The 26,711-nt window shown below is 55.0% G+C and overlaps 1 protein-coding gene across 8 annotated transcripts in view; it reads right to left on the reverse strand.

Annotated features, from left to right (window-relative positions):
* EXD3 (exonuclease 3'-5' domain containing 3) overlaps positions 1-26,711 on the reverse strand; it is a 301,498-nt gene that overhangs the window by 35,217 nt on the left and 239,570 nt on the right. The window lies entirely within an intron of this gene.

Below are 26,711 nucleotides of genomic sequence, written 5' to 3' on the forward strand. Positions count from 1 at the left end.
TAGGATTCCTGCTCCTCCAGCTTTAGTCTTGGGCAAAGGAGAGGCTAAAGAGAGATTGTTATCCCCCCCTGATAAAAGGGGACCTGCATAGGTGCTGCCTGTGCCCTGCTGAATCTGAGCAGAGATGGCAGAGGAGGCACTGAAAGCCCAGCCTGACACACAGCCCTCCCGAGAGCCCGGGGCTGAGCGAAAGGGAGCACAGTGTGCAATGGCAGCACGGCACAGCACAGGGCAGGGCACTGGTCGTAATGGGCTTCCACCGCATGCCACACTGCGATGGTGTGACGTGGGAACGCTCTTGTTGGGGACAGGAGTCCCGGGGACTGGGGACACCAAGGTTTGCCACTTCCCTGCCACTCTCAGACAAGACACCGAGTCCTGTCCCCAGCCTCACCACGCGCAAACCAGAGATGAAGACTTTGTCACTGCTGTGTCTGTCACTGCTGTGTGATGGCACCTGACACTGGGTGACAGGGACAACCCCAAGCAGCCAGCACAGTCTCGGGCAGGGCCTGGAGTGGCACAGCTGCCCCCATGCAAGAACATCCCCCCCGCACTCCTTCTCCTTTGGCAAACACCCCAGAGCCTCCGTGCCTCCATGCAATGTCCTGACAGATGCTCAGTGGGTCCTGTCGCATCTTCAGCATCTCAGCCGGGAGCCGGGTGGGGACCACTGCACTGCGGCGTGGGGCTCGATGCGGGGCCCTGCTCCGCCACGGCCCTGGGAAAGCCTGGCGCTGGCTGCCGCCATCCCGCTGCGCGGCAGAGATGAGAAGAAAAACAACTCTCGGGGCTTCCCCTCACCTCCCGTCCTCGCCCCGCGCCGTGGCCCCGCTGGCTCTTTCATCTCCAAGCGCCAGCGGCTCTTTCATCTCCTGCCTGGAGGTGCGAATCGCGCCCCTCCCGCGGCAGCCGCCACCGCCACCACCACCACCACCGGCTGCTCACACCGGCATCGGCTCTTGGCCCGACGCTGCCAGGACCAAATGGCTGGTAACATGGCCTGTCCTGCAAGCCCTGCTTGTGGGGAGGGGGGAGCGGGTGAGGACACCTCTGTCACCTCTGCAGTCACTGGCAAAATGTTCAGGACCCCCAAAATCTGGCTGGTCCTAGGTGCCCGAAGAGAAATAAAGGCACCAGGATCTCTTCTGGTTCTCCCTGCAAATAAAATGATGCCAGGCTTGCACCTGCTCTTGTTCACTTTTGCTCAAACTCAGCTCATCTTCGTCAACTTGTGCCGATGCAAAACAAGCCCGCTGGGATGAGGGGTCCCATACCCCAGTGGGCAGATGTCCGTGTCACCCTGGCGTTCCCGGTCCTGGATGATGAGGTGGTTTCCCAGCCTTAAAGCCCGAAGGACCCGTCCCAGCCGCCCTGCCCGACCTCCAGCCCAGGGAAGCTCATCATCATCCCAGCAACCAACCCTGCAGTTTATGGTCCAGCTATGGCTTATCTTTGGGTTCTGGTATAAAGGCGACAAGGCTTCACTATCACAACATAGGCCAGGGTGTCTGGGCATGGGGGCATGGTGATACCACTGCTGAAGGGCTGTGAATCCTTATGAGCAGCATTAAACAGGGTCCCTGATGGGCATGAACTGCAAAGAGAGCACAGCTGGATAATGTGAAAAGCTGGGAGAGAATGAGAATAAGAAAGAGAAAAATAGAAAGAAAAAGAAAACGAAGAAGAAAAAGAAAAAAAAGAAAAAGGAAAAGGAAAAGGAAAAGGAAAAGGAAAAGGAAAAAAGAAAAAAGAAAAAGAAAAAGAAAAAGAAAAAGAAAAAGAAAAAGAAAAAGAAAAAGAAAAAGAAAAAGAAAAAGAAAAAGAAAAAGAAAAAGAAAAAGAAAAAGAAAAAGAAAAAGAAAAAGAAAAACAAAGAAAAAGAAAAAGAAAACAATGAAGAAAAAGAAAATGAAGAAAAAGAAAAATGGAAAGGACATGGAAAAGAAAAAGGAAAAGGAAAATAAAAATAAAAAACAAAGGTAAAGCAACAGGCTTATGTGAAGCACCCTGACTCTGGGGCTCCACGTGAGGCGGCCGAGAGCTGCCCCATGCAGCCATGTCCCGCCGGCGTTAGCTGCACGTGGCTCCCAGCCTCGCACCCCGGGTCAGCACCAACCCCGGCCGTCCCTGGGAGCTGCACCCCCCGTGGGGGCCGGGCCAGCGGCAGCACTGGAAGGGCCGTGGCGGCGGCTGGGCTCATGCCAAGCAGCATCACTGTGTGCACCGGCTCTGCCAGGGAGCAGCGATGGGGCCGTCGGGCCTGGGGACGGCTGGTGGCGCCCTGGGGAGCCAAGTGAGCCCCAACCAAATCCTACAGCCCAGAGTTAGAGCTTCCTGGCACGTCACCGCCGGGGCTGCGGCAGCGGGATGAGGGCAATGCTGGCACGGGCGCTGCGCGGGCGCCCGGTGTCAGGACACGTCAGCATCGCCACATCCCAAAACTGCACCCAAAAAGCCAGTAATTAACACCAAAGAGTTTTCACACCACCAAACGGCTCTTCTGCCAAGAGCCAAAGGGACGAGCCGTGGGAACAGCGAGGCTGGCGGGCAAGGGAGGGCTCTGAGCCGAGGGAGGGCTGCAGGCAGGGCCACTGCGGCTGCCGGCACACAGGGCTGCCACCACGAGCTGCACATGCCCGTGGTGGGGTTGGGGTGAGGGGGTTCTGCCAGTCTGAGCCAGCCCCTTCACAAGGAAGCACCCGTGCCTGCGCAGAGTGCACCTGTCTTGTCCCACACAGGGACATGCAGAAATCCCCGGGAGTTCGCCCCACGCGCCTTCGCAAGTCCCAGCGAGGCCTCTCCCAGAGCCAGTTTCCAAGCCTGCTCCTGGCTGTCAGACGTTGAACATCAGTTAAAAGGAAGCAATTAGCACCTGTTGCTAACTGCATTGCTTTGCAACCAAAAAGTTAATAACCATCCAAATTTAATCTAACCCCACAAATAAGTCACAGACCTCAGCCCAGCAAAACCTGACAGTCCATCTTAACACAAGCTGATGCTCCCAGCCTGCCTTCCCCTGTCAGATTCAACCGTCTCGGCCTTTTCTCACATTTACTATTTATCCTTCTGACTCATCGCAGATAGACTGACTTAGGGCATTTCTTCTCCCCTGGGACATACAGCGCCAGGGTTTGCAGAGCTGTGTGAGGGACACACGGGCTTAGCATCCCACCGATGGAAAGGAGCAGTCTGATCCTCAGACTCCAGCCAGGGAAACATGGTCTTTTGGGACAAGAGGACAATTGTCCTTGTCCCTCTGCCAGCACTGGAATAAAGGAATAAAACTGGCCACTGGCAGCACCCCCACAAACGCCTTCTCCAGCCATCCCTGCCCTGTCACAGTGGCAGAGGGGACCCCAAAGGGGACCAAAGGCTCAGAGAGGTGGCAGGGGCACTGTCAGGGCGCAGAGGGTTCAGGGCTGGAGCAATCCAGGCAGCCGGTGCTGTTTGTTTCGCTCCGGAAATCCGGATCTTACCTATTTAAATAAACTGGCCAGGAGTGTCAGACCTGTTGTTGAGAGCACAGGAAACAGCTGTATTGGATTAGGCAGGGCTAAATTGGTGACCCTGATAGCCTGGGAATAATAATAATAATAAATAATAAAATATAATAATAATAATAATAATCATCCCTGTTGCAGGACTATTTCTTTTCTACAGAAAAATCCAACCGCAGCCCATCACATGGCAGCCAGCAGCCGGCTGGGTCCCTTCAGCAGCTCTTCAGGGGTGATCTGTGGTGGGAGATAATGTTTGCCTGATGGCTTATCCAAGCACCCCAGAGGGGCTCAGCCTGGCCTGAGGGTGGGTGATGCTGTGCCCCACGGGGTTTTGAAGGCAGGGGGGTGGGTGCTGGGCTGACAGAAGGTGCAGGCGATGCCTTTGCAGCACCCAAAGGCTGGAAGGATGCTCCCCTTCCCGGTGTGGAGCTGCCCCTCCATGCCTGCGGTGTGTGCCGCAGCCGGCCATGCACCAGTAGTGCGGGACAACACTGTGAGGTGCAGGACTCGGCTCTCTCAGGCTCTTCCCACCTCAGCTCCCTCCAGCCCTGCAGGCCTCTGCACCCACAGGAGAGGAGGAGGAGGAGGTGGGCAGATGGGGTGTGGGGTGGGTGTCCGGAGGAGCCGCGGCAACACGGATGGTTTTGTGCAGGGACCTGACCAAGGGTGGTGTGTCTGAAAGCATCCCATCTGCTCAGAGCAGGAAAGCAGCCCTGTCCCCATCCATCCCCATCCCCATCCTCATCCTCACCCCCGTCCTCACCCTTGCCCCACAACCATGCACGCTGCCAGGCTCACCAGGAACACCCCAGGCTTGCCAAGCGCTGACTCAGCACTTGGCCCAAGCAAGCCGTGGCGGTGGCACACAGCACGCAGCGCGGTGGCTCCTTGCCCTCAGGCACACATGGGGCCAGGGAGACATTTCAGGCAAATGTGGCCAGGTGGCAACTCACTCCTTCCACCCACCAGGAAGGACCCAGACCAGCGCGTGCTGAAAATCCTGCTTCTCGGAAGCAGCTCCTATTTTTTTCACGGCTCTTTGAAAAAAACCTTGGCCACTGCCCAGCCCTAACAGAGCTACACTGCCCCTCCAGCTCCTAGACTCCCAAGTGACATCCAGGAATATTTCTCCGGCTGCCCACACACATTTCCCAGGAAGGGCAGCGTGCATCCTCGGCGGCAGAGCAGCCACGTTCCTGCTGTCCCACTTGGCTGCCCCATTCCTCTGGGGTAATCCCAGCTCATAGCAGGGGCTTTAGTTTTTCTTTCCAAAGTGGCAGGACACAGCCAGAGGACCTGGTGGCAGCAAATATATTTGTCGCTCTTCCCTGTGTGCCTCCCTGCTGGACACAGCATGTGGGTCCCACTTGGATGTGACTGTTTAGACCGTTTGGCTTTGGCTTGTTTGAGCTTTCGGGGGCTCTGGAGTCACTGCCACACTGGTGGTCCTTGCACAGACCCCGGAGGATGCAGTGGTGGAGCCTCAGCTCTTGGAGAGCCTTTAGCAGCAAAATCAGGCTTCAGAGGAGAAACGAGGGCTGGGAGTAAGTCCCAGTCTTGGTGATCAGCTCATTTTCCGAGACGAGAGATGGTAGATGAAACATGCAGAGCGCTGACCAGGACCAGGCAGCTTGAAGGGTTCAAGGTCACCTGCAGCTCCTCACTGTCAGGTCACAGGGAGAAAAGCCAGAGGCGGGATGGAGGGATTTTCCCAGCAGGCTCCCTCCCTGGCATGCCGCCTGTCCCCAGATGCTCTGCGATGCTGCAGCGAGCCTCGGCGCCAGATGCAAAGCAGCTGAACTTCATTTAGCTGCTCAGGGCAGCTTTACTGCACACCCTGCAGCACTTCATCGGGGAAATTCCCTGCCTGTCCTCTTCCCGAAAAGAGGCTGGAGCAGGAGCTGGACCAAGGGGTGGGTCAGCCCCAGCCCCAGGCCCTTCTCCCACCTCTCCCAGGGTCTCCAGGTGGAGATTAAAACTGTGTCAGAAAATAAGAGCCTGATGAAGAGGGAATGCTTAACCCATCAGCAGGTGTCCAGGTGGGGCGAGAGCTGACACTACAGACACCCTTGGGGTTTGCAGGGCTGGGCGGCCACACTCTCATCCAGCAGCCATTTCCCGGCATGAATTTTTGGCACGATCCTGTCTCACCCCCTCCCCTCTGGGAAATTTCACTGATAGTGCCGGGACTGAGATGAAAAACACTCTCCACGTTCCCACCCAGCTGCCTGCTGGAGCATCCATCCTGTCCGGCCCTGGCTGTCCCAGCAGTGACAGGACGGCTTGCAAGGGGGAAAGCACAGCTCCAGGCCCCGTGCTCAGCTCCCAGGGACCCCTCGAGCATCTCTCCTCGCCTTGCGAGCGGGTCAGCAGACGTGGAGCATCGCCAGGACCGCTCACCCCACTCCAGGCTGGCCGGTTGTGTTCCCACGTACCGCCTTGACGTCACCCCAAGAGCGCAGGAGTGAAAGGGGGGCCCTCGGGCGCCTGACAATAGTGCTTTCCTTCCCCATCAATAGCAGCGAGAGACACGCTGGGCTGACACGGAACTGTGCACAACAAAAGCCAGTGTCCGAACAAATCTTCTCAGGCGCTGGGTCCCCCGGGTGACCCGGGGTTAGCCCGGACTTTTGCTCCCGCCCGGCCCTCCGGAGCAGGAATGTCCCTCCGCGCTGCGCCATGGCTGGTTCCCACGCTTCCAACCTGCTTTGCTATTTATCAGCAACCAGCTTCTAATCCCCTTTGTGAAGGCCTGATTCAAGCTCAGCACAATGTGGCAAAAAGGGAGGGGGTGGGAGGGAGATGAGGGAGGGGAAAACAGTCCCAAAGAATGAAAATCAAACCCTTTACCTTTTCCCCCCCACCCCAGTAATGAATCCCTGGGGACTCTCTAGGCCGTCACCTCTCGGAGCAGTGCCTGGCTGCAGCGGGGGGGCCGGGCACCTCAGCCTGCTGGAAGGGGCTCCTGGTGGGATGTGATGGTGTTTAAGGAACAAGCACTCACACAGTAAAAAAAAAAGCACTTGTGTCCCCTCGCAGGTTAATTCGGTTTTGAGGCTCCCTGCTCTTTCATGACCCTCCTGCTGCTGCAGCTTCACCCATCACCTCCAGGGACGAGCCTGCACTCCCCACACGTTCCCAGCAGGGATGGAGCTGTGTGCCAGCACATCACCAGAGGGTCTCTATGGGTGAACAGGGAATGCAAATCCTGATTCCTTCCTGTTCCAGACACCCCATCGCAGCCTCTCCCTGCTACCACAACCCTCTCTCTTCGCAAACCTCCTTGGGGGAATAACCTGGTGAAATTTCCCCAACCCCACAGTGAACAGGGCCGGGTGCAGGTGCCCTGTGCTGGGCTCCATCCTCTCTGGGGCCAAGCCCCTTGGCCAACTCCTGTTTGCTTTAGGGGAGGATTCACAAGCCCTTTCCCCAGATAACTTTGGAACAAAACAGTTTCCAAAGGCTGTGCTACTTACAAATGAGGGGTTTCAAGCTTTTGTCCTAAATCCAATGCTGTTTTCTTTGCAAACGGCGGGGAAAACTTAAAAGAAGAAGAGACGACCTCGAATGTTAATCTTATTAGGTTAAACTGCTCGCTAAACAGATGGAGGTGCAAGGCAATGGGATTTTTGTCTTTTCGAGGAAGGGGTTAGGTTTGTAGGGCACAGAGGTCATTCCAGGCAAACTGGCAGATTTGCTCTTTGTGTTGCAAGAGCAGGGAGAAAGTAAAGTGGCAAAAATGCTCTTGGCTGAGCGGGTACGGTGTGGTTTAACCCTCTGTTATTCTGCTGGTCTAGTAGGATAAAGCCCCCAAGCCTCATTCCAGGCTTTGGGGTTACTTGGAGCCAACACAAGGTCAAGGCACCCAAAAAGGGACACATTGAGAAAGACCCCGTCATTCCCCAATGCCATGGCACCTTGGCATCCCCCAAGAAAGATCCTCCCAAAAGCCAGCCTATGGCTCCTCCAGCGTTCGGCCCATCTGGGGAGGATGCCGGGGATGGCAGCCTCTGGCTTTGCCACTGCAGCTTCTGCTGGGACCTGCTCCCAGGCTGATTTCATGCAAGGGCTGGGGGGCTGCGCCCCAGGCTGTGAATAGGAGCAGTGCCCCCAAATCTTGGGAGACAGAAACTGTTTCAGCCGGAAGGTCCAGACCCACAGGGGAACGTGGCAGCACCCACAGCACCGTCCATCTTGCTGCTCCTGTGGGCTCGACCACGCCACCGGAGAGGCCGACCTGGGTTAGTGCTGCTGCTTCTGGTTGGGGTCAGGAGCTGAGAAAGTGTCACTGGGGCAGCTGGGACAGGCAGTTTGGATTAACCCGAACCACTTTCCCACTGATGTTATCCCCAAAGGCCAGGCAGGAAGCTGGCAGAGCCCCGGGGAGCTGCCCTGCTGTGGAGAGCCTGAAGTGGCACGGCCGCTGTCACCCCCCAGCCCTGCATCCCTTCCTAACGCTTGGCTTTAGCACCCTGCCATGCCAAAATACCCTGTGCCCTGGTTGGGCCGGGGGGATAGCCGGGGCCTGGCAGGGAGAAGCACCCAGGCTGCAGCTGTCTTGCACCCTGCAGCACCCCAGGGGTGCCAGCAGTGAGGGGGTTTGCCTGAGGGAGGGTACTGCCACTTAACTGGGGCACATTAGGATCCAGAAGGGTATGGTGAGGTGCTGTCAGACACTCAGAACCACACAGAGAGTGAGGAATAGCTTTACTCTAAATCCCTCCAGGTTCTCCTCAGCTCTACCAGGGCCGCTACCGTTTTCCTGCAAGCTCCACCAAATCCAACCCCTTTTCTAGACTCACACTTTGCTACAGACTGATCCAGTCCTTCTCCTCAATCCAGGGTGTCAAGAGATGCTGGCCTGGGTGCTCCTGCCAGCCTGGGGTGCTGGTGCCTGTCTAGGTGTTTTACACTGGCCTGGGAGCTAATATCAGCCTGGATGCTAATTCCAGCCTGGGTGCTAACACCAGTCTGGGTGCTTAAGGTCAGCCCAGATGCTAATGCCAGTCCAGCTACTTAACACCAGCCTGGGCGCCAACCCCAGACTGGGTGTTTAAGGCCAATCCAGGTGCTTAATGTCAGCATGGGTCCTAATGCCAGCCTGGGTGCTTAAGGAGAGCACAGGGTGCTCAGGCCAGCCTGGATGCTCCTGCCTTGTCCACACTGCTGTGAACTACTCCAGCTCCAGTACCCCGCCGAAGGCACAGCTGGCACCCAGCCTGTGCCACTGCCACAGGCACAGGTGACCTCACTTCCCCAGGTACCTGCTCACATCTACTTGGGGACAAATGCTGGGCAAGCGAATCTAGCTTGCTTGCTGCATCCCTGCAGACCCAAGCCACACTCTTCCTTGAGCGTTCTGCAGGAAGAAGAGGAAAGCCAGGGTCCCTGCGGGGAGCTCTAGCTTTCTGGAGGCTCTGGCAGAGACAGACCCCATCCTGCTGTCCCTCTGCTCCTCACCCGGCAGAGCTGGCAGGGAGCATGGGCCCGTCTCTGCCAGCCCAGTGCCAAAGGTTCCGGTTTGGGCACTGAGCCGTGCTGCCAGGCAGCGGTTGCACCCGGCTTCCTGCCCTTCCTGCCCTTCCTGCACGTGCGTGCACGTCCTCAGCCTGCCTTGAGCTCGGCGCATTGCTGGGCTGCTCCGGAGGGCACCTGGGGCGAAGCAGCAACAGAAATGAAAACATAAAAGTATGAAGAATCGGTCAAAAAAAACCAACAACCCTGACCGGATCTGACAAACCGGCAGCCAGAAACAAGGAACTGCCCAGTGGGCGAAACCCTCGGGGGTCCACCACAAACAGGATCTGCTCCCAGGCGGCAGGAGAGGATGTGGGAAGGAAAGGGAGGAGGTCCTGTGCATGGTCATGGAGAGGCCAGCTGGGAGAGGTGGGACCGGCTGCGACGGCTGAAGCTGGCCGGGATGCGAGGAGATCCCCTCTGGGCAGCGCGCCCAGCCCCTGCTCAGTGACCTTGGAGGCAGAGGGCAAAGACAGACAACCCTGAGCACCCAAAAATGCTCTAATTTATAGGCCTGGACCCCAGAGGATTCTGCACTGGTGTCGAGACACAGGACAACCATGTGCTGGAGCTGCTGAGGTTGGCATGAACCTCCTTGTGTGTTGTTTTAAAATAAAGGCTAAGGAGAAGGTGATGGTGGGGCTTCCTGGTGGGACACGCTCCCCTGAGTACTATCAGCTTGGCTGAGCGTCACCCAGAACTGGAGCCCAACAAAATCCCATGGGAAGGCTCAGGACAGCTGAATCCCTGCTCAAGCTGACATCTGCAATGGCATGGCCAGCAGTGCCCTTCTCTGCCCAGCCCAGCCCATTGCCATCCTGTGAACCCAAGTTGGGCCTTGTTGAGGGACAAGGGTCCGCTCCATCCTCACCCAGCCACCGCTCAGCTCTGACCCCCACCCAGCTGGGTTTGCTGGCAACGAACTGCAGGGAACGAACCGCCACGCAGCCATGGTGGGCTGGGAGGAAACTTTGCGCCAACATAAAATTGTGCCAAGAGCAGGTTTACGCATCCTGTCCTGGCTGGGATGAGCTCTCCCGGCTGCTCCCACCTCCCTCTTCCCCAGCTCCCTGCAGATGAAGCACCCAATTCCTCCCTCTGGCTACAGCTGTGAGTCCAGCGCAGCATCCTCATCGAAACGCTGCAGCCGGGTCCTGCAGGAGCTGAAGATGCCTGCCCACACGTGTCAGAGTGGGGGCAGCTTTGCTTTGCCTTCCTCCCCTGGGGGCCGCAGCCACCATGACCACATGAAGAGCGGGGTGGCTGCAGGCATCTGGTTTTGCTGTTGAGACGTGAACACGTTCTCAGCAGGCGCTTTCACACCCCCCTGCCCCGTGTCGTGCAGGCGGCGGATGCAGTGTGGTCCAGGCTGGGAATTCACTGTTGTGTGTTCCTCCCCACTCCGGGATTCAAAACAAACAGGACATGAAAACACAGCATCCAGAAAAATGTGCGAAGAAGGAAACAAAAAGATGAAGTAGCTGGAGTGCCCAGAGGCTCGGCCAAGGGCCCGTGGGGCTGTGACAGTAAATAAATAACAGTCCTGGCGTCCGGGTATTTGCCACCTCACTGCATCCCACTGCTGAGGCTCAGGGCTGTGGGCAGCACTGTGGAGAGATGCACCGGTGAGCAGGATCACACCGAAGCCAGCAAAGGGACAAAAGGAAAGAGAGGAAGTGAGCCTGCTGCGTGGCAGGAGCTCAAATACCTTGTGGCACCCAAATGGGGGTTTTTGCTCTATCAGAGCAGGCATCCCAGGTGTGCCAACCCCCATGCTGAGGGCTAGCACCCAGCACAGGCGTCTGGAGCACGCGGCTGTGTTGTCTATCCTGGTGGGGGATGAGCCTGTGGTCCGGAACACAGGTGAATTCATGCCATGGCTGTGGCACTGAAACCCCCCCACAAGCAAAAGCCACACAGTAAAACATGTCCTCAGCTCTGCAGTGAGGTTTGCTATGGGAGCCGGGGGAGCTGGGGCCAGTGTCCCGCTGGTGGACAAGATGGTGAGGTGGTCTGCATTTATGTCATGGGCAGAAATAACCAATTTCCCCTTCTCTCCCTGTATGGCACCCATGGAAGCAGCCTGGCAGAGGGCAAGGGCAGCACAGGGACATGCGCTCGCCTCTGGACACACTGGCTCAGCTCTCTGCCCTGTTCCTCTGATTCCCTGTTGCATCGTGCACAGCAGAGGCCTCAGGGACAGGACTCAAACTGCCCTGAGATCGGTGTTTAACTGCATTCTGCCCACAGCACCTCTTCCTTGTCTGTGGGGAGAAAGACACCAGCTGAGGACAACTCTGCCTATCAGCATTTAGGCACATAAGGGACCAAGACCTATTCCTCTCTAAACCACTGCTGTGGGTCTACAGCCCAGACCGAAGCACCCGACATTCTGAAGTGCCCAGGAAGGTGAGATGAATCTCCCTGAACTGCAGACGTGGCAAGGGGCTGGTTCCCTGAAAGCAGGGCCCAGGGTGGGAACATGATGCCAAGCAGAGCTGACAAGGGTGATGGCATCTGCCAGGCACTGCTGCAGGTCCTGGCGGGCAGCTGGACCCGCTGGTGTACAGGGACTTCCCTGGGGTGCCTGTAGCCCCTGTGCATGTAGTTCACCCCGACACACAAGCCCAGCACATGTGTTTCCTGCTCTCCAGTGCCTTCAGACCCTTCCGCCCCTTGATTACTGCGTTCAGTTTTGGTCCCCTCACTCCAAAAAGGCCATTGAATGACTTGAGCGTGTCCAGAGAAGGGCAACGGAGCTGGTGCAGGGTCTGGAGCACAGGTCTGATGGGGAGCGGCTGAGGGAACTGGGGGGGTTTAGTCTGGAGAAGAGGAGGCTGAGGGGAGACCTCATGGCCCTCTCTAACTCCCTGAAAGGAGGGTGCAGAGAGCAGGGATGAGTCTCTTGAGCCAAGGAACCAGCGCCAGGACAAGAGGGAATGGCCTCAAGCTGTGCCAGGGAAGGTTTAGACTAGATATTAGGAAGCATTTCTTTACAGAACAGGTTGTTAGGCATTGGAATGGGCTGCCCAGGGAGGTGGTGGAGTCCCCATCCCTGGAGGGGTTGAAGAGTCAGGTTGACCCAGCGCTGAGGGATCTGGTGGAGTTGGGAACTGTTAATGTTGTGTTGATGGTTGGACTGGATGATCTTCAAGGTCTTTTCCAACCTAGACAATTCTGTGATTCTGTGATTCTGTGACATTCACATCAAATTAATTTTAGGAGTGTTTTTCCAGCCATAGGCACTCTGCAACCACTTTGAAGTTGGGATGCACAATCAGGCAGGAAAGGGGAAATTTCTGCTCTGGGAGAGGCAGAGGCAGCCTTCAAAGCTGCCTGCTGTCAAAAGGCATTTAGAAAATGGACTGAGAGGGGGGCTTGAGGTGGGCCTGCCATGGAGTGAGAGCCAGACCAGTGTTCAGAGGCACCACGGGCACAGGATTTGTGCTAGGCCCATTTCTGGGCCCTATTTCCAGGTTCTCTTTCACTCTGTGTGAGCTGTTGGAGGCCTTGGAGATGATGGACTTGGGAGCAAACCAGGTGTGGTTTCTTCCACACAGTAAACATTCATCCCTCCATTATCTTTAACAACCAGAGCACTGACTTCTTCCCCGAACTGGAAAAAGAGAATACTGTGTCTTGTAAAATTTATTACTTTTTGTTCTCTGAACACTTTCCCAGAGGAGAAAGAAGAAGTGAGAAACCTCCTGTGCTAGACAGCACCATAAAAGTCTCCTGCTACTCCGCAAAGCCAGAAAGGAAAATACCATCACCTGAGCCATTGGGGATATGATGTGTACTGGGGGCCAAAGTTGCTTTCCTGTGAAGCTGTGATGCCCAGCTCCGAAAGCCAGGGCTGAGGTCTCCTGAGGATGTGAGTTCAGGAAAGATGTTGGATGTGAATCCTCTGGGTCAGCTGTTTGAATGTAATTCATACCTGAGCACCGATGTGCTGTACAAGTGGTACCCAGTGACACCTGCCAAGCCCGGACTGTTCCTGCTGACCTGCACCCCACCACAGCACCTCTGATCCACAGGAGCTATGGCCACAGCAGGAGACCCAAGGCTCACCAGGCTTCAGGTACATGTCCAGTGTCCTCAGGGCTGCCATGCCACGCCCGGCAGTGCCAGGGCTCCCAGACTACCCTTTCTTAGAAAGTGCCACGGCTCACTGAGGGCAGTGCTGCCCAAGGGACAGGAGCTGAGGGGTGTCCCAGGGCTGGCCTCGCCACCAGGACCACCCTGCTGCCCCACCAAGGCAAGCGGGCAGAGCCAGGCGTCCGTCAGGCTCCACCAAGTCCAGCTCATCAGCGCCTAATTATCACTGCAGTGGACACCTCTCTGTGACCATCCAACACATGGCCACAGACTCTTGCTCAGCCTGCATCGCCCCGCGGAACCTGGCTGCCTTGTAACCCCCTCAGAGGCATGGGCTGTGATCAGGTCCCCACGAAGCCCTTCCTTCCCCAGGGTAATCTAGATGTGAGACGTCAAAGATTTTGTGAAACACCAGGGAATCTTTAAAGAGGGATGGAAGAGGCTTTCCATGGATTAAGACAGGGTAACCATCTCATTGCAAACAGGCTGAAGAAGAGAGGGACACCTGCCGAGTCTGAACCAGAGGAGACTGACTGTCTGTAAAATAAGAAGGTGAGAAATTCTCACGTGCTCTGAGTAACTGTCCTCATCTGTCATGTAGGGTGAAGCTTGCTGGGTGGGAAAAATGTTTGACTGTCAGAAGAGGAGAGAAATATTGGAAAGAATCTCCTGGAATTAGAAATCATGTTGGTGACAACTATAAACATGTCAGTAAGGTCAACAAATAAAACACCCAAGCTGGCGGCTTGTGCTGCACAACCCAAACACCGAAACTGCAAATCTTCTGGTTACCCTGAGCAGGAAGAAAATCTCTGTATTGCTGTGCTCCCCACAGCCTGAGGGTCAGTTCCCAGCTCTGGTGCTAGTAACCTTCTCCACAGACACGCTAACAGAGATAAAATGGTCCTGGATGACAATCACAGCCTGGGGCATTCCCTGCCCAAATGAATTAACTTGAAGCTACCGCTTATTGCCAAAGAAAGGGTTTTGCTCCACGTTTTCTGACTTACAGCAGCCCACAACCTCCTAAATAATATTTCTTTCAGCTCCATCAGTTCCTCATTGACTTTTCCACTTTATCTTACTGAGGGTATCACATGGACATTTGTGCACCACTGATTGCATGCGATGGTTTATACTGAGGAAGTCTGACGGAGACGGCCATCACTCAGGCAAGGCTGTAATTTTTCTGTACAGGGCCAGATCTTCCTCACAAAAGCAAAAAGACCATTTTGATAAATATACACATCTCCCACAGCCCACCACTGAGAAGCCTTTCCTCAGGGTGGAGAATTGGACCCTTGCCCACAAAGTCGACTGTACTTGGACATCCTCAGATGAGGCACGCTGGGGACATTTTAAATAGCCATTTTTACTGAATTCCCTAGCCTGGCTCCCTGTGAAGATATTTTTAATCAGACAGACAAAGCTCCCTCACAACCTCTGCAAAGCAGCCAAATGCACCAGTGCACTGTGGAGGTGAGAGCTCATGGATGTGATGCAGAAGTGGCTGAGACGGCAACCTGAGTGGGAGTGGCACTCTCTGATTTCATGCAGCCTACAAAACCTTCGCTTCTCCCTCGTGACAGACCCAACTTCTTATTTTTGACCTGGAGGCAGGCATATAAGGGACTTTCTGGCTGCAGCTGGGGAGTGACAAAACACGGAGTTTAATTGCCCTTCAATGCTCCCTGTTTCTTCTTAGATGGGTCACTTGTGCTCGCATAAGGTGGTGAGTCCCGCTGCATTTTGCTCCCTCCTAAAGGGACAGCGAGGTGTCCCCTTGCAGGGAGAGCTATGGACACCAGCGGCGTGGGGGGTTTCAGCAGCGCTCCCTGATACACAAATTCCACCCTCATTGTCTCGACAAGACCCAAGAGCAATGCTGAGGACTTTGCTAGATCCCTCCCCACCATGGCAGTCACGTGAGATGGATGCAGGGCAGGCTGCAATCCACATGTGCTCTTAAGTGCAAGCAAAACCTACTAAATAACACGATTGTCAAGGGCAGAAGATGAAAAAAAAAAAGGAAAACTGTATCATGCCATACAAAACATGGAGCAAAACTGCATGGACTGAAGTGAAAAAGCCAGGGCAGAGAAATGTCAAAGAGAAGCTGTATGCAGATTGCATCCACAGAAAAGCAGCTGAAGAGCAGAACATTGCACGGGGAGGCAGAGATGCTCATTTAATGTCTTCTCACATGGGCTGGAGCAAGCACAATGCACCGGGCAGTGAGGACAGGTAACGGGAAGAGCTGCAGCCCTCCACGGTCCTCCCTCTGCCCCCCAAATCCAGCCCTTGCGGGAGGGAGACTGCCAAAATCTTCCTACACGTTTGTGGCTACTGAAGAGCATGAAGAGGAAGAACTGGCACGCACAGAGCCCTTGCTGGCTGGGCAGGGCAGGCGTGGGGGCTCCCGAGGCTGCCGAGGAGCTCAGCATCGCAGCAAGGAGCACTGGGGACGTCAGTGGGGATGGGCTCTGGGCTGCCCGATCCGAATGCAAATATTGTCACAGGCAACTATGAGAAAAGTGTTATTCTTTTGCTTTGAAGCAGTTTATCTCCATCCAGGCATCTGGGGCATTTTTCATGGTGACTTCCGATTTTGAAGTTTTTCACCTCACTTTAATGCTGGTTGAAAACCGAGATGGGTTTCCTGGGGTTTTTGGGGCAGAGAGGGTAAAAACCATCATTCTTAGCCCTGAAACCTGGCTGAAAGACTAAGAATTTAAATGAATGCCTATTTGGGGGTTTCCCTCTGCAGTGTACCTCAGAAAACCAAGCAAAACCTGTCCTGCAGGGTGGGGTTAGGAGGGACCAGGAAGGGGCCAGGGGATCCCAGCTCCCCAGGAGCACTTGCTCCCACCCCAGTCCCAGCTCAGGCTGCCCAGCCCTGCTTGAGAACCTGCTTAGCACCTACAGGGAGATTTGCTGGCCCCATTTCCCAATGTACGCAGCCACAAGCCTCTGCTGCAGCCCTACAAAAAACCGGTGGAGGCGAGCAGGCGAGTGGCCAGGGCTGGGGGCGTCTTGATGCGACCCAGCTGCCCCATCCCCGCGGGGCTGCAGGAGCCCCCACTGCACACCATAAAGCAAAAGCCCAACCAGCCCAGACACACACACCAGTTGCTGCTGCTTTTTACCCAGTGCCACAAAATCTTCCCAGAGCAGGGACCGAGGGGGGGCTCAAAGCCCAAAGGCTCTCCCCAGCAGTCGCGGGTGGCGAGGGGGCGATAACCACCCCGCTCCCCTCCGCAGCCCCCCAGCAGGCCGGCTCCCTGCCTGCGATAAGGGCAGAAAACAACCAAAAACAAACAAACAGTTCAAGTTAATGGGGCGGCAGTTATTTTTGGCCTAGAGGGAGTTCACACACTCTGTGTTGTTTTAGTAAATAACTGTAAATGGAGCTTGTGGTGCGGGGAGCGGGCTGGGAACTGGCTCACTCCAGGCAGCAGGGAAGAGCCGTGTCTTGTCGCACTGGTGCTAACAGGAAACCAACTGCCTCACCTACCCTCGCACCTCTCTGTACTCACACTTTTATTGTCGCCACATCCTTCGGCAGCCACATCAGAGAGAAGCCGAGGGGGAGGGCAGGGGCAGGCAGCATCTCGCCGTGGGAAGGCAGCTCTGGGGACTGTCACCCCCAGCGAGGAGCGGCGGCGGCAGGGGGGAGCCCGCGCAGCCCCAGCTCCTTCCCAACAGACGCACAAGGAAGAGAAGTTGCGGCTCGAGTTGCCACCATGACATGGACAATGCAAAAGCCATGTTGTCATTGTTGGCTGTCGCCCTGGGACTGGGTGAGGGGATGCAGGACGGGCTCTGGACCCAACCACCGTTGCACCCAGCGCCGATCAGGGCTCGCTGCTCTCCTGCCTCCCCCATCACCTCCGCAACAGCACGCCCGCCCGCCCGTGCCCGGCGAGTCCATGACAGTGTCTGCATCGCCCTGGGCCCATAGGTCTCAGAAAAAGGCATTTTTTGGGGAGATGCATCCTGCAGGAGAGCCAGGATTGACCAGCTCGGGCCCTGGCCCACCCTGGCCCAGAGACTGGAGCCTTTGCATGTGCTGAGATGCAAAATTAAACATTTTCTTAACTTTTTTTTTGAAAGAGTGATTACACTCTTGGGTGTCTGGGCTAAGGATGCGGGTGCCTGCGGAGGATTTTAGTAGCATTGGCTGAATTGGCCTCACTCCATAAAACAGATGCAAGGCTTTTCACAGGCAGAAAGCACAACCCATCAGGAAAGCACACATAAAATCAAGCAACACATCATCTCAGTAAGAGAAGGATGGTTAGAAACAACCCCCTTGCATGGCCCGTAATCTCAGAGCAATAAAACTTGAAAATAAAAGACAGCCGGCGGCTGCTGCCTGAGCAGAAGCAGGGGACAAGGACACAGGGCGAGGTTCAAGCATTGGCAGCTTCAGGCTCACGTATGAATTTCTGCACCATTGTCAGTTTAAATCAGGCTGCTGGTGACATTTGTTTGGGGAACTGCTCCCCGATCCCGCGACGGCAGGGTGAGAGGATGCGGGGTAATTGGGGGAGACAGCTCCAGCGTGGCCGCACTGCCAGGAGCTGCGGCGATGGCCCCATGCCCAGACCGCAGGAGCTGGGTTCCCAGCACCCGAGACCACGCTGCTCCTACCGACCGACTGATGGCTCGCAAACTTCCAGCTAAGAAAGGAATAAAACACACCCCGAGGATTGCTGGGAAGCTACCAGGTTTAGACAAAAAAATAACTAAAATCAGACAATAAAATCACTGCCAATTCAGCAGAAAGAGAGGGAAAATAACCCAGCTTTCCCCTGCTCCAAACCCCAGAACCATTGGAGTTAAACTCTTGAAGCATCTCTTATATACGGCATCCAGATGCCAAAGCTCAGGATCTTTTCATTCAATGTCTGTTATATTTTGGATCCAGCTCAGTAGGTGAAACCAGAGAAGTGAAAGCTGAAAGCCCATGGGAAATCTCACTTTGAAAGCTGACCGCATGGCCCGCAGCCCCTAGGGCTGGCAGCGAGGTGCTGCAGGGTTCATGCGCTGCAAGGCACCACCCCATCTCCTCTCTGTACCCCACAGCGTGAGGATGGGTGATGTGGGTCCATGGTGTGGTGCCGGAGCACAAGGATGCTCGTTCCTCCCACAGCACCCCAGGGTGAAGGACCCAGCCAAGGTCTCTGAGGGCTCTTGCCAACCCCAGCTGGGCCCATGTGGGGCTCCTGGCTAGCTTGGGGCTGGGCAAAAGCAGCTAAAGCAGCCATTAATTAATTGCTTGGAGTAATAAGCAAACTGTTGTGACCGGTGCTTGTCGGGCTCCCAGCCCAGGGTGGCTGCATGCTGGGACATCGAGAGGCCACCTGGCTGCTTGCCCCCTGCCCGCAGAAGGGTGGTTTGAGGAAAGAATCTTCTGAGCTTGAGGCTATCAGTTAGTCCCGGTCTCTGGGTCACCAGAACAAGACCCCAGTGAGGATAACATCTTGCTGCACTGAGCACATTAAGATGAATGCTGATAATACAGGTGCTGGCTAGAAAACAGGCTGTGAATTCAGTGCAGCTGGCAAAGCTGACACTGCAGAGAGGAGCATGGCACAGCCGGGGAATGCAGGGTGCTGGTGCCAGGCTCCCTGGGATGGGACCAAGCAGTGCTGGGGCCGAGAAGAGCTGGACATGGTTGCAGGAAGGAAAAAAGGAAGCTACGATGGTGGAAGTGCTGCTCTGCTGAGCAGAGCAGAAGGCAGCATCTGATACCACCTCAGGAAGCCACCCGCATGCTAAAAAGTCTTGCATCCATTTCAAGGTTTCGGGGTTTTTTTGCCAGTGGGGTAATGCCCATAAAGGGTGCCTGGGGGATGCTTTTCCTGGAGGTTTTTAATACGCCCTGGGGAATCAGCCCTTGGAGCATGTCTGGGCTGGGGGCTGGGCTGTCCCCCTGAAGCAGCAGCCAAATTGCCAGGAGGGGGGTCAGCCACCTGCGTGAGGCTCGTTTGCTTTTCGTTAACAGCTTAGCAAAGTGATCTGGGCTGCGCAGATGGCCCCTGGACATGTACGTCCAGAACTGAAGCTCTAGGTGGAAAGATCCCTTCGCTATGGGCTCTGTCCAGCCCCTCCAAGTGTGGCCAAGGCAGGTCCCATCCCCAGCCCTTCGGTGGGCAAATCCTTGCACTCATCCATGGTGGGAGGCCCGCTGGCTGCAAACAGGCTCGTCTTGTGCTCGAATGCTTGTGCAATGCCAGGAAAAGGCATTTGTAGCAGCTCAGGCCAAGCCTCAGTGTCTATACAGCCCTCCAGAAAGCCTGGCATGGTGATACCGCAGTGGTGGCTCCTGGAGATGTGAAACAAGAGCTGGTGGTCTCAGACCAGTCCTCAGGGCTTCATCTGCCTCTCCAGGGAGGATCTGCTGCTCCCTGATTGCTGCCATGGGGAACGGAGGGTCACTTGTGTTGGATGATCTCATCAAACTTTGGTTATATCTGCAGTACAAATCCTGAAAACACTGTGTTTGTAGGCCCATAAAAGGCTTCCCTGGGGGGAGATAAGAATTGAAGACAACTGGCCTTAATGATGCTGGAGAGATTTATGGGATCACCTTAAAAGGATTTATTGGAGGGCTTTTTTAATGAGCAAATAATTAGTAGATTTATCTGCTTTTAGCTGCCTTGCTGTTTTATGGCCTTAGAGAAACAACTTTCTAGAGTTTTTAATAAAATCCAATTCTGCCCTACTTCCCAGGTCCAACCTGGCATCACCTGCCCTGTGCATCATGAGGTGGGGAAAGAAGCTCTGTGGGAGCTGGAAGGCAGGGCTGGGAAAGCCACTCTTATTTTTAGGTATAATTCATACAGAAAAGGAGCAGGAAAGGAGGAACAAGCCAGGGAAAGCAGCTGGTGAAAGGCAGGGCTGTAAGAAATTCATATACAAGCATGGCGAAGCCCAAAGCCCTGGATGGAGTAACATGGACTGGCAAGGGAATGGGCTCCAGTGCCCTCCCTGCGGTCGTGCTTGGTTTTAAAGATCCAGGGGAGAAAAGTAGCTAAAAATTACGGTCTGTAGGTCAGGCAAGCTGACTGTGCAGGCAGGGCCAGGCAGGCTGCTGAGGAGGCAGCACTCTTCCAGGAGAGAAGCACATCCCGTTCCCGCAGTGTGCCGGTCTCTGCATTAGCAATGCCAGCTCCTGCAGGGAGAATGTCCCTTTCAGCTGCCTTTTCCAAGAGATCCCCTTCCCTGGTCAGCTGCCTGCACCCCCTGCCAGGCCCAGGGGCTGTGCTGAGCTGGTATCCCCCCACTGCCAGAGCAAGCCCTGCATCCCCTCCCGGGCCATGGCTCCCTGCGATGGGTCCAACCCTGCGGCCATGGGCACTTTAGCACTGAGCAACCGCCATGGGACGGACCCCACAACCCCTCCAGCAGCCCCCTCTGCACAGCATTCCCGGTCCCCACGCCATGTCCAAGCTGAACTCACCCAGCAGTTTTGTTCCTGGGTGAGAAGCCTGCATGCTTGAAATGTTATTTAACTTAAATAAGCCCCACCTGGGTCAGACACGAGCTGCACAGGGCCAGACCCTGCACCCACTTCCACAAGGAAGGTGGGCTTCAGGCAAGGGAAAGCCCACGGGGAATAGGGGTCCTGTGCCCCGGGGCTAGCAGGTTGCTAGCTCACAGCTTATGTGGAGGTGGAGAGGAAGGAGCACATATTGCCAAGCTCCCAGTGACCAAGAAGAGGCTGTGCTGGAGCTGCACGCCTGAGCCTCGCAGGGAAGTGCCAACTGGGATCATCCCTGGGAAGGTCGGGGAGGGAAACGCTCCCAGCTGCCCTGCCCAGGAGCAGCCCCTGGTAGAAGCGGTGGCACAGAGCTATTAGCAGGGTAATTAATACCCCCAAAAGGGGGCTATAGGGGAATATAACTGCTTGTGGGAAAAGCAAAATCCAGAGCAGTCTGTGTCAGAAGGAACCGGCCCTGGCTGGGGTCACAGGTCACACTGTGCTCCAGCCCACCGGCCCCAAAGGGGATGTTCATTCATGGTCAGAGACCTTCCCGGGGGCTGACGGCATCAGCCCATGGCCCTGAGCAGACTCTTGGTCTTTTCCTGAGGTTTAGGGCTCCCAGAGGAACGGCTACAGCAACAGCAACAGTGCCCCGACCCCCGTAGCTGTGTGCGGGGTGGTTCATTGAGCAGAGAAAAGAGCAGCCAGCCACGCACTGTTCCAGCTCCGCTGCCAGAGATGCTGCAAACCGTGCAGCCAGGCTCCCGACAAAACAACCTTCCATTTCTCACCTCTTCACTTGTGCAGTGAAGGGAAACCTTCTTCCAGGGCCAGGATGTCCTTCAGTTTGTTTTACTTAAGCATGAACACTACCACAGTCTCCAGTAAAATTCCACTACCTCATCACATTACAGGGTATCATGTGAACTAATACATATACCAATAATACACTTTCATACAATAGACGCCGAGTGATATAATAGTGAGGGAAGGGGATTTTCTGAACAGCCCCACCCTTGGCACCCAGAAACTGCCAGTTTCCCCCTGAAATTGTTCAGGCTCCAGCAGAGCCCATTTCTCCCAGGATGGATCATCCGGTGTGTGGATCTTGCTGTCGAAGGGTGGCTGAAAAGAAAATAGTCCCAGAGTTCACGGGGTCTGTGAGAAGAGTCGGAGGCCAGAGCTGCACATGCTGCGTCGTTAGTGGCTTTTGCTGCTAATTGGGCGCGAGCTGCCAATCTGGACTTATTCCAGCGGAAAAAGGAATCTCTTCCCTGCTTTTTTCCCTGACAAGTCAAAGGTTAGACACCTTTAAAGCCTCTACAACTACTTAAAGCTTTCGACATTGTTGCACTTAAAAGCTTTGCTGTGGTGCAATTCTGCAGTTCATTAAGAGGCAGAGCAAACCTTCTGTTGTTAGGACAGGCCTGGCCCAACAAGGCCCCATCCCACTGCTTTGTTTCTGTCTGCTGTGAAATTCCCTGTGGCTTAAAAATTCCCAGAGAAACAGTTTGTCCCAATCCCGCTCCACCTCTGTACTGCCAGACCCAGCCCAGGCCAAACCTGTGCTGAGATTCTCTGTCTTTCTTAATGGCATATTGGGCAACCTTGAATTTTTTTTATCAATGTCCCTGACTTTTCCTGGAAAGTGGGAGATGTAGCTTCAACAGCCAAGCTGTCCTAGGGTTTGGTAAGCAAAACCCTATCTGATAAAATTCTTACAGACCAGCAGCACCTATATTTTCCCCATTATTTTCCAGGGAGTGAGGGTGGAATTATAAATTATAAATTATACTTGTCTCTAGAGACAGATAATGCAAACAGGGCAATGGTGAGGAGAAGCATCCATAATTTTGAAAAGGCTGGTGCAGAAATAAGTTGCCCTATTTTAATGCAGATGATAAACAAGAGATCCCACGTTTCAAGACCTCATCAAACGCCATAAAATAATGAGCAGATATTGCAAGCTCCCAACATGTGCTCCAGAGACCTGCAAGCATTGCTCATCTGAAGAAGCAGCTCAGCTCCTTCGGGGTGGGGAGTCCTGTCTGTGGGTTTTGGTGTGTGGCTCCCACCCCTGAGCACATGGCACAGCTATGGCTGCATCTGCCTCCCTGGAAGCAGCTAAGAAGCCTGTGGGGATGTAAGCAGCAGGAATCTGCAGTCAGGGTCCCTCAGAGCTGGGGACTGTCCTCTGTAAGATGCTGCAGGGACTGATGGTGCACATCGCTGGCTGGAACCATCCCATGGGATGTGGAGGGGATACTGCAGAGCCCTGCCTGGCAAGTGGGGAGAGCAAACCCCTGTAGAGCAGACATAGAATCATGGAATCACAGGATGGTTTGGGTTGGAAGGGACCTTAAAGATCATCCAGTTCCAACCCCCTGCCCCAGGCAGGGCCACCTTCCACTAGCCCAGGTTGCCCAAAGCCCCATCCAACCTGGCCTTGAACCCTTCCAGGGAGGGGGCAGCCACAGCTTCTCTGGGCTACCTGTGCCAGGGCCTCACCACAAAGAATTTCTTCCTTATATCTAATCTCAATCTGCCCTCTTTCAGTATCCTCAGTCACCTTATGGGGAAGCCTGTCCTAGAGTCTGGGCATCCTCCTACAGACATGGGAGCTGCGGGGAAAACAGATGCTGATGAGTCTTTGCTGTACTGTGGGAATCAGCCTCGCTGGCTCCGTGGTTTTTATTTGCAGTATTGCAGATAAGAAACCCAGGGTGTTGTGGGAAACAGGAAGACCTTGTCTCCCATCCCAAGCTGCTTCTCCTGCCACAGTCTCATTTTTTTTTTTTCACTGGTCCCTGATACTATATGATTTGGGTCAGCAGAGAGGGCTCCGTGCTGCTGCTCTGTGCCTCAGCCTCAGTGCAGCCCTTCTGGAAGCACCACTGAGCTCCTGAGCACCTGAACTGAGACAAGAGATTTAGTTTATCACCAGGATAAAAGTATGGGCATGTCCCCAGGGCCCTCCAGAAGCACGGCAGATGCCGCAGCCTGCTGGCAGGAGCTGTCTGCTCAGGTCAGTCCCCAGCCTTGTCCCGAAACATGAGATTTTGGAGCAGCCAACTCTTTGGTAGGTAAAGACCATACTACATACCAAAGTATTAGGACTAGAAATACTGAAATCCCAGACAAAAAGGACTAACAGCTCATGAGCTGCAGGTGCATTTCCAAAAATGAGCTACAAAAAGGGACAGCTCCAAAATCTCAGGCATTGCCACAGACGGGAAGTGTATGAGTCTTCACCCACCCTTCCACCCCTCCAGCTCCCTGCACAAGCCTGGAAATGTGGATGCTACTGCTGGATTTCCAATAAAAACACAACTGTTGACTTCCTTCACTTTCGCAGCTGCTGAGCACTTCATCTAATAGCTGCAGTATGGGCTGGAAATCAATTGTGTTAGTTTAAAAGAGAACATGCTGGTGTTTTAATGTTAGAGCCAAGACTCTCACAAACCAGGACCAAAAGTCAGACCTGGAGTCTCTACTCAGACTCCGAATAAAGCCCTTATAGTCCCAGAACTGCAGCTCTAACTCTTGATGGTCCCCGAACTGCAATTAACCCACTTCACTGTTACTCGTCACATTCATGATGTGCCTCTCCAGGAGCCCAGGCTGAGGCTGGGGCCACCGCTGCACCAGGCTCTGTATGAACAACAGACAGAAAGGAGAGTTCAGGCACCTGAGTGCATCTCACATGGACACTTCCATGCTGGCTGCAGGCACCTGAGCTCAGGTGTTGTGACCATGGAGCTCAACCCTTGCTCAAAGCCTGCCCAGAAAGCAGGATAATCTGAGCTGGGGCACCAGTGCATCATCTGCTCAGGGATATTTGCTGCTGACCCTGCAGCCATGAGGCCACAACACTCCTGCCCAGGGATGAAAGCCATGCTCTTTGCTAAAGCCCCACGGGACCAAAAGTGCTTTAAAAACGCCAATTTTGGCCCCTCATTTTGAATAGCCTCATGTGGAAGCTTTGCCCAAATCCCCTCAAAGTTGAGGCCTGGATGTTACACCCCTGTGATGCTGCTGCTGAGCCCGGTGGCAGCGATGCCCGTGCCCGGGGGCAGGTGCCTGCCTCTGTCTCCCAGCTTCGAGGCTGCTTCAGAGCCCTGCAACAGCCCCAGCACAGCAGGGACCACACCGCCTGGGCAGGGGCGAGGGCTCAGCCGGGCCCCCAGCCCCAGGAGCAAACCCAAAAGTGAAATATTGCTGTGGGGCCCACAGAAACAGGGGATTTCAGCCCCACATCTCCTTTGGCCACCCGGTAAAGGGGCTCTGCAGTTTCAGCTCCCAACCAGGGATTTGGCTTAGCCATGCCTTGATCCACCTCCAAGAGACTCCTCTTAACACCTCATGTACAGCCGAGCAAAAGCAGAGCCTGGTGTTACGGCAGCACCTCCAGCCTTCCTGCAGTCCCTTTTCTGGCCCCTGTCTGGAAGCTGCAGCGTGCGGGTGATGGAGACACCTCAGCTTGGATCTGGCCTTTACCAACAGCAACTGGGATGGAGATGCTGGGGAAGGAGGGAGATGACAAGAAAGCGTCCTGACCCGGGCAAGACGAGGAGAAGGTGATTAAAGGGAGGGATTAGAAGGAAAAAAACCTGAAGGTTGTCCTCAGTGAGAAAGAAATGAGGCAGCAGCAGCAGCAGAGCTGGCTCTGCCCGGCCGCCTCTTCCTGCCCCCACCCCAGCTCCCAGCAGTGCGGCACCTCCTTTGTGTCTCCCGTGACCCAGGGATTATGAGTGTGGGAACGGGGCCTGTGCGGGTACCCTGTGTGCTGCCGCGGCCTCGTGCGCTCACAAAGGCCTGGGGGGGAAGAAAGGCAGCGAGAAATGGCTCCCGCTGCGGCTCTTCGCCGGGAGGCTGGTGGGAAGCGGGGCTGGGGCGGCTGCTGTGCCCTCCCTCTCGCCCCACTCCGTTGAAAGCACACTGCAGTGATGCTGGTCATCCCCCGTCACCTCTGCCGGTGTGGCAAACGCCCTCATGAGCAGCATGAGGCTGTTCTGCCCCAGCTGGGACATGCTGCATGTGTAAGCAGAGCACAGCGCTGTGAATGAGAAAACCTGGTAAATCAGGGATCACCAAGTCCAGCCCCCGCGGGAGCTTCGGTAACAACTGGACTGGTGCATCCAGTGAGGTGGCTGACGATGCTCCTCACCGTGGTGGTGATGCTCAGCCTGGGCAAGGCTCAGAGTCCCGACGCAGGTATTTCATCCTCACCCACCGGGCTTTCAAAATCTCAAAGACACAAAACACTCTCCCAAACCCTCCCTCTCCTTCTTCCCCTCTCTCTGGGTGCGAGGAGCCCTGGCCCTCCTCCCCATGGGGTACCTCTGCTCCACCAGCAACCTCTGGTTTAGAGGCTCCTGCTGTGACTCCCCTTCAGCATCCAGACCACCCCGGCATCTCTCCAGGGACACAGCCCGGGCATGGGGACTGCAGCAGAGGGAAAGGGTTTGGTGGGAGCATCAGCTCCCAGAAAGTGTCAGAAAGGCCAGCCCATGATTAACGACTAATTAGGAAATGTCTGCCATGATTATTATCCTAACAATCCTGGTAAGAAAGCCTCCTTACCTTAGGAAAAAAATGGATGTTGGCTCCAACAGTCCCCAAACGTAACAGCCCACTGTGAGAAACTCCAGACTTTTGTAAAAACAAATAGTCTCCGTTTTGCGCATGAGTTTTTATTTTTAAATAAGCCAAAGCCAACTGAATGATTTTTCACAGAGCTCTGTAACCCGTAGGCTTGTTAGGCCTGGAGGGGCAGGGAGGGAGGGGGCCAGGCACTTTGCTCTAGCAGGGGTGCCCCTGCCTCTGCCCAGGAATGGATGTCCTGTGTCCCAGCCCAGCTGAATTTCCCCATCACCTCAGGCTTCTCCTTAGAGCACAGCAACAGTCAAAACCCATTGCAGATCTTCCATTAAAACAAGAAAACAAAGCATAAAGCCATTGAAGGGGACTAGTGCCATTTCATGAGGTGATCTTACCAATCCTTTTTTGGACTTGATACCAATTCACGATGAAACTGAAGGCACAAGCAATGCCAGCATTGGATTCAGTGCCCTAGCTGGATAGTTAGGTGTTTAATTTAG

Source organism: Strix uralensis, chromosome 21 (genome assembly GCF_047716275.1).
Source record: "Strix uralensis isolate ZFMK-TIS-50842 chromosome 21, bStrUra1, whole genome shotgun sequence".
In the NCBI taxonomy this organism is placed as follows: domain Eukaryota; kingdom Metazoa; phylum Chordata; class Aves; order Strigiformes; family Strigidae; genus Strix; species Strix uralensis.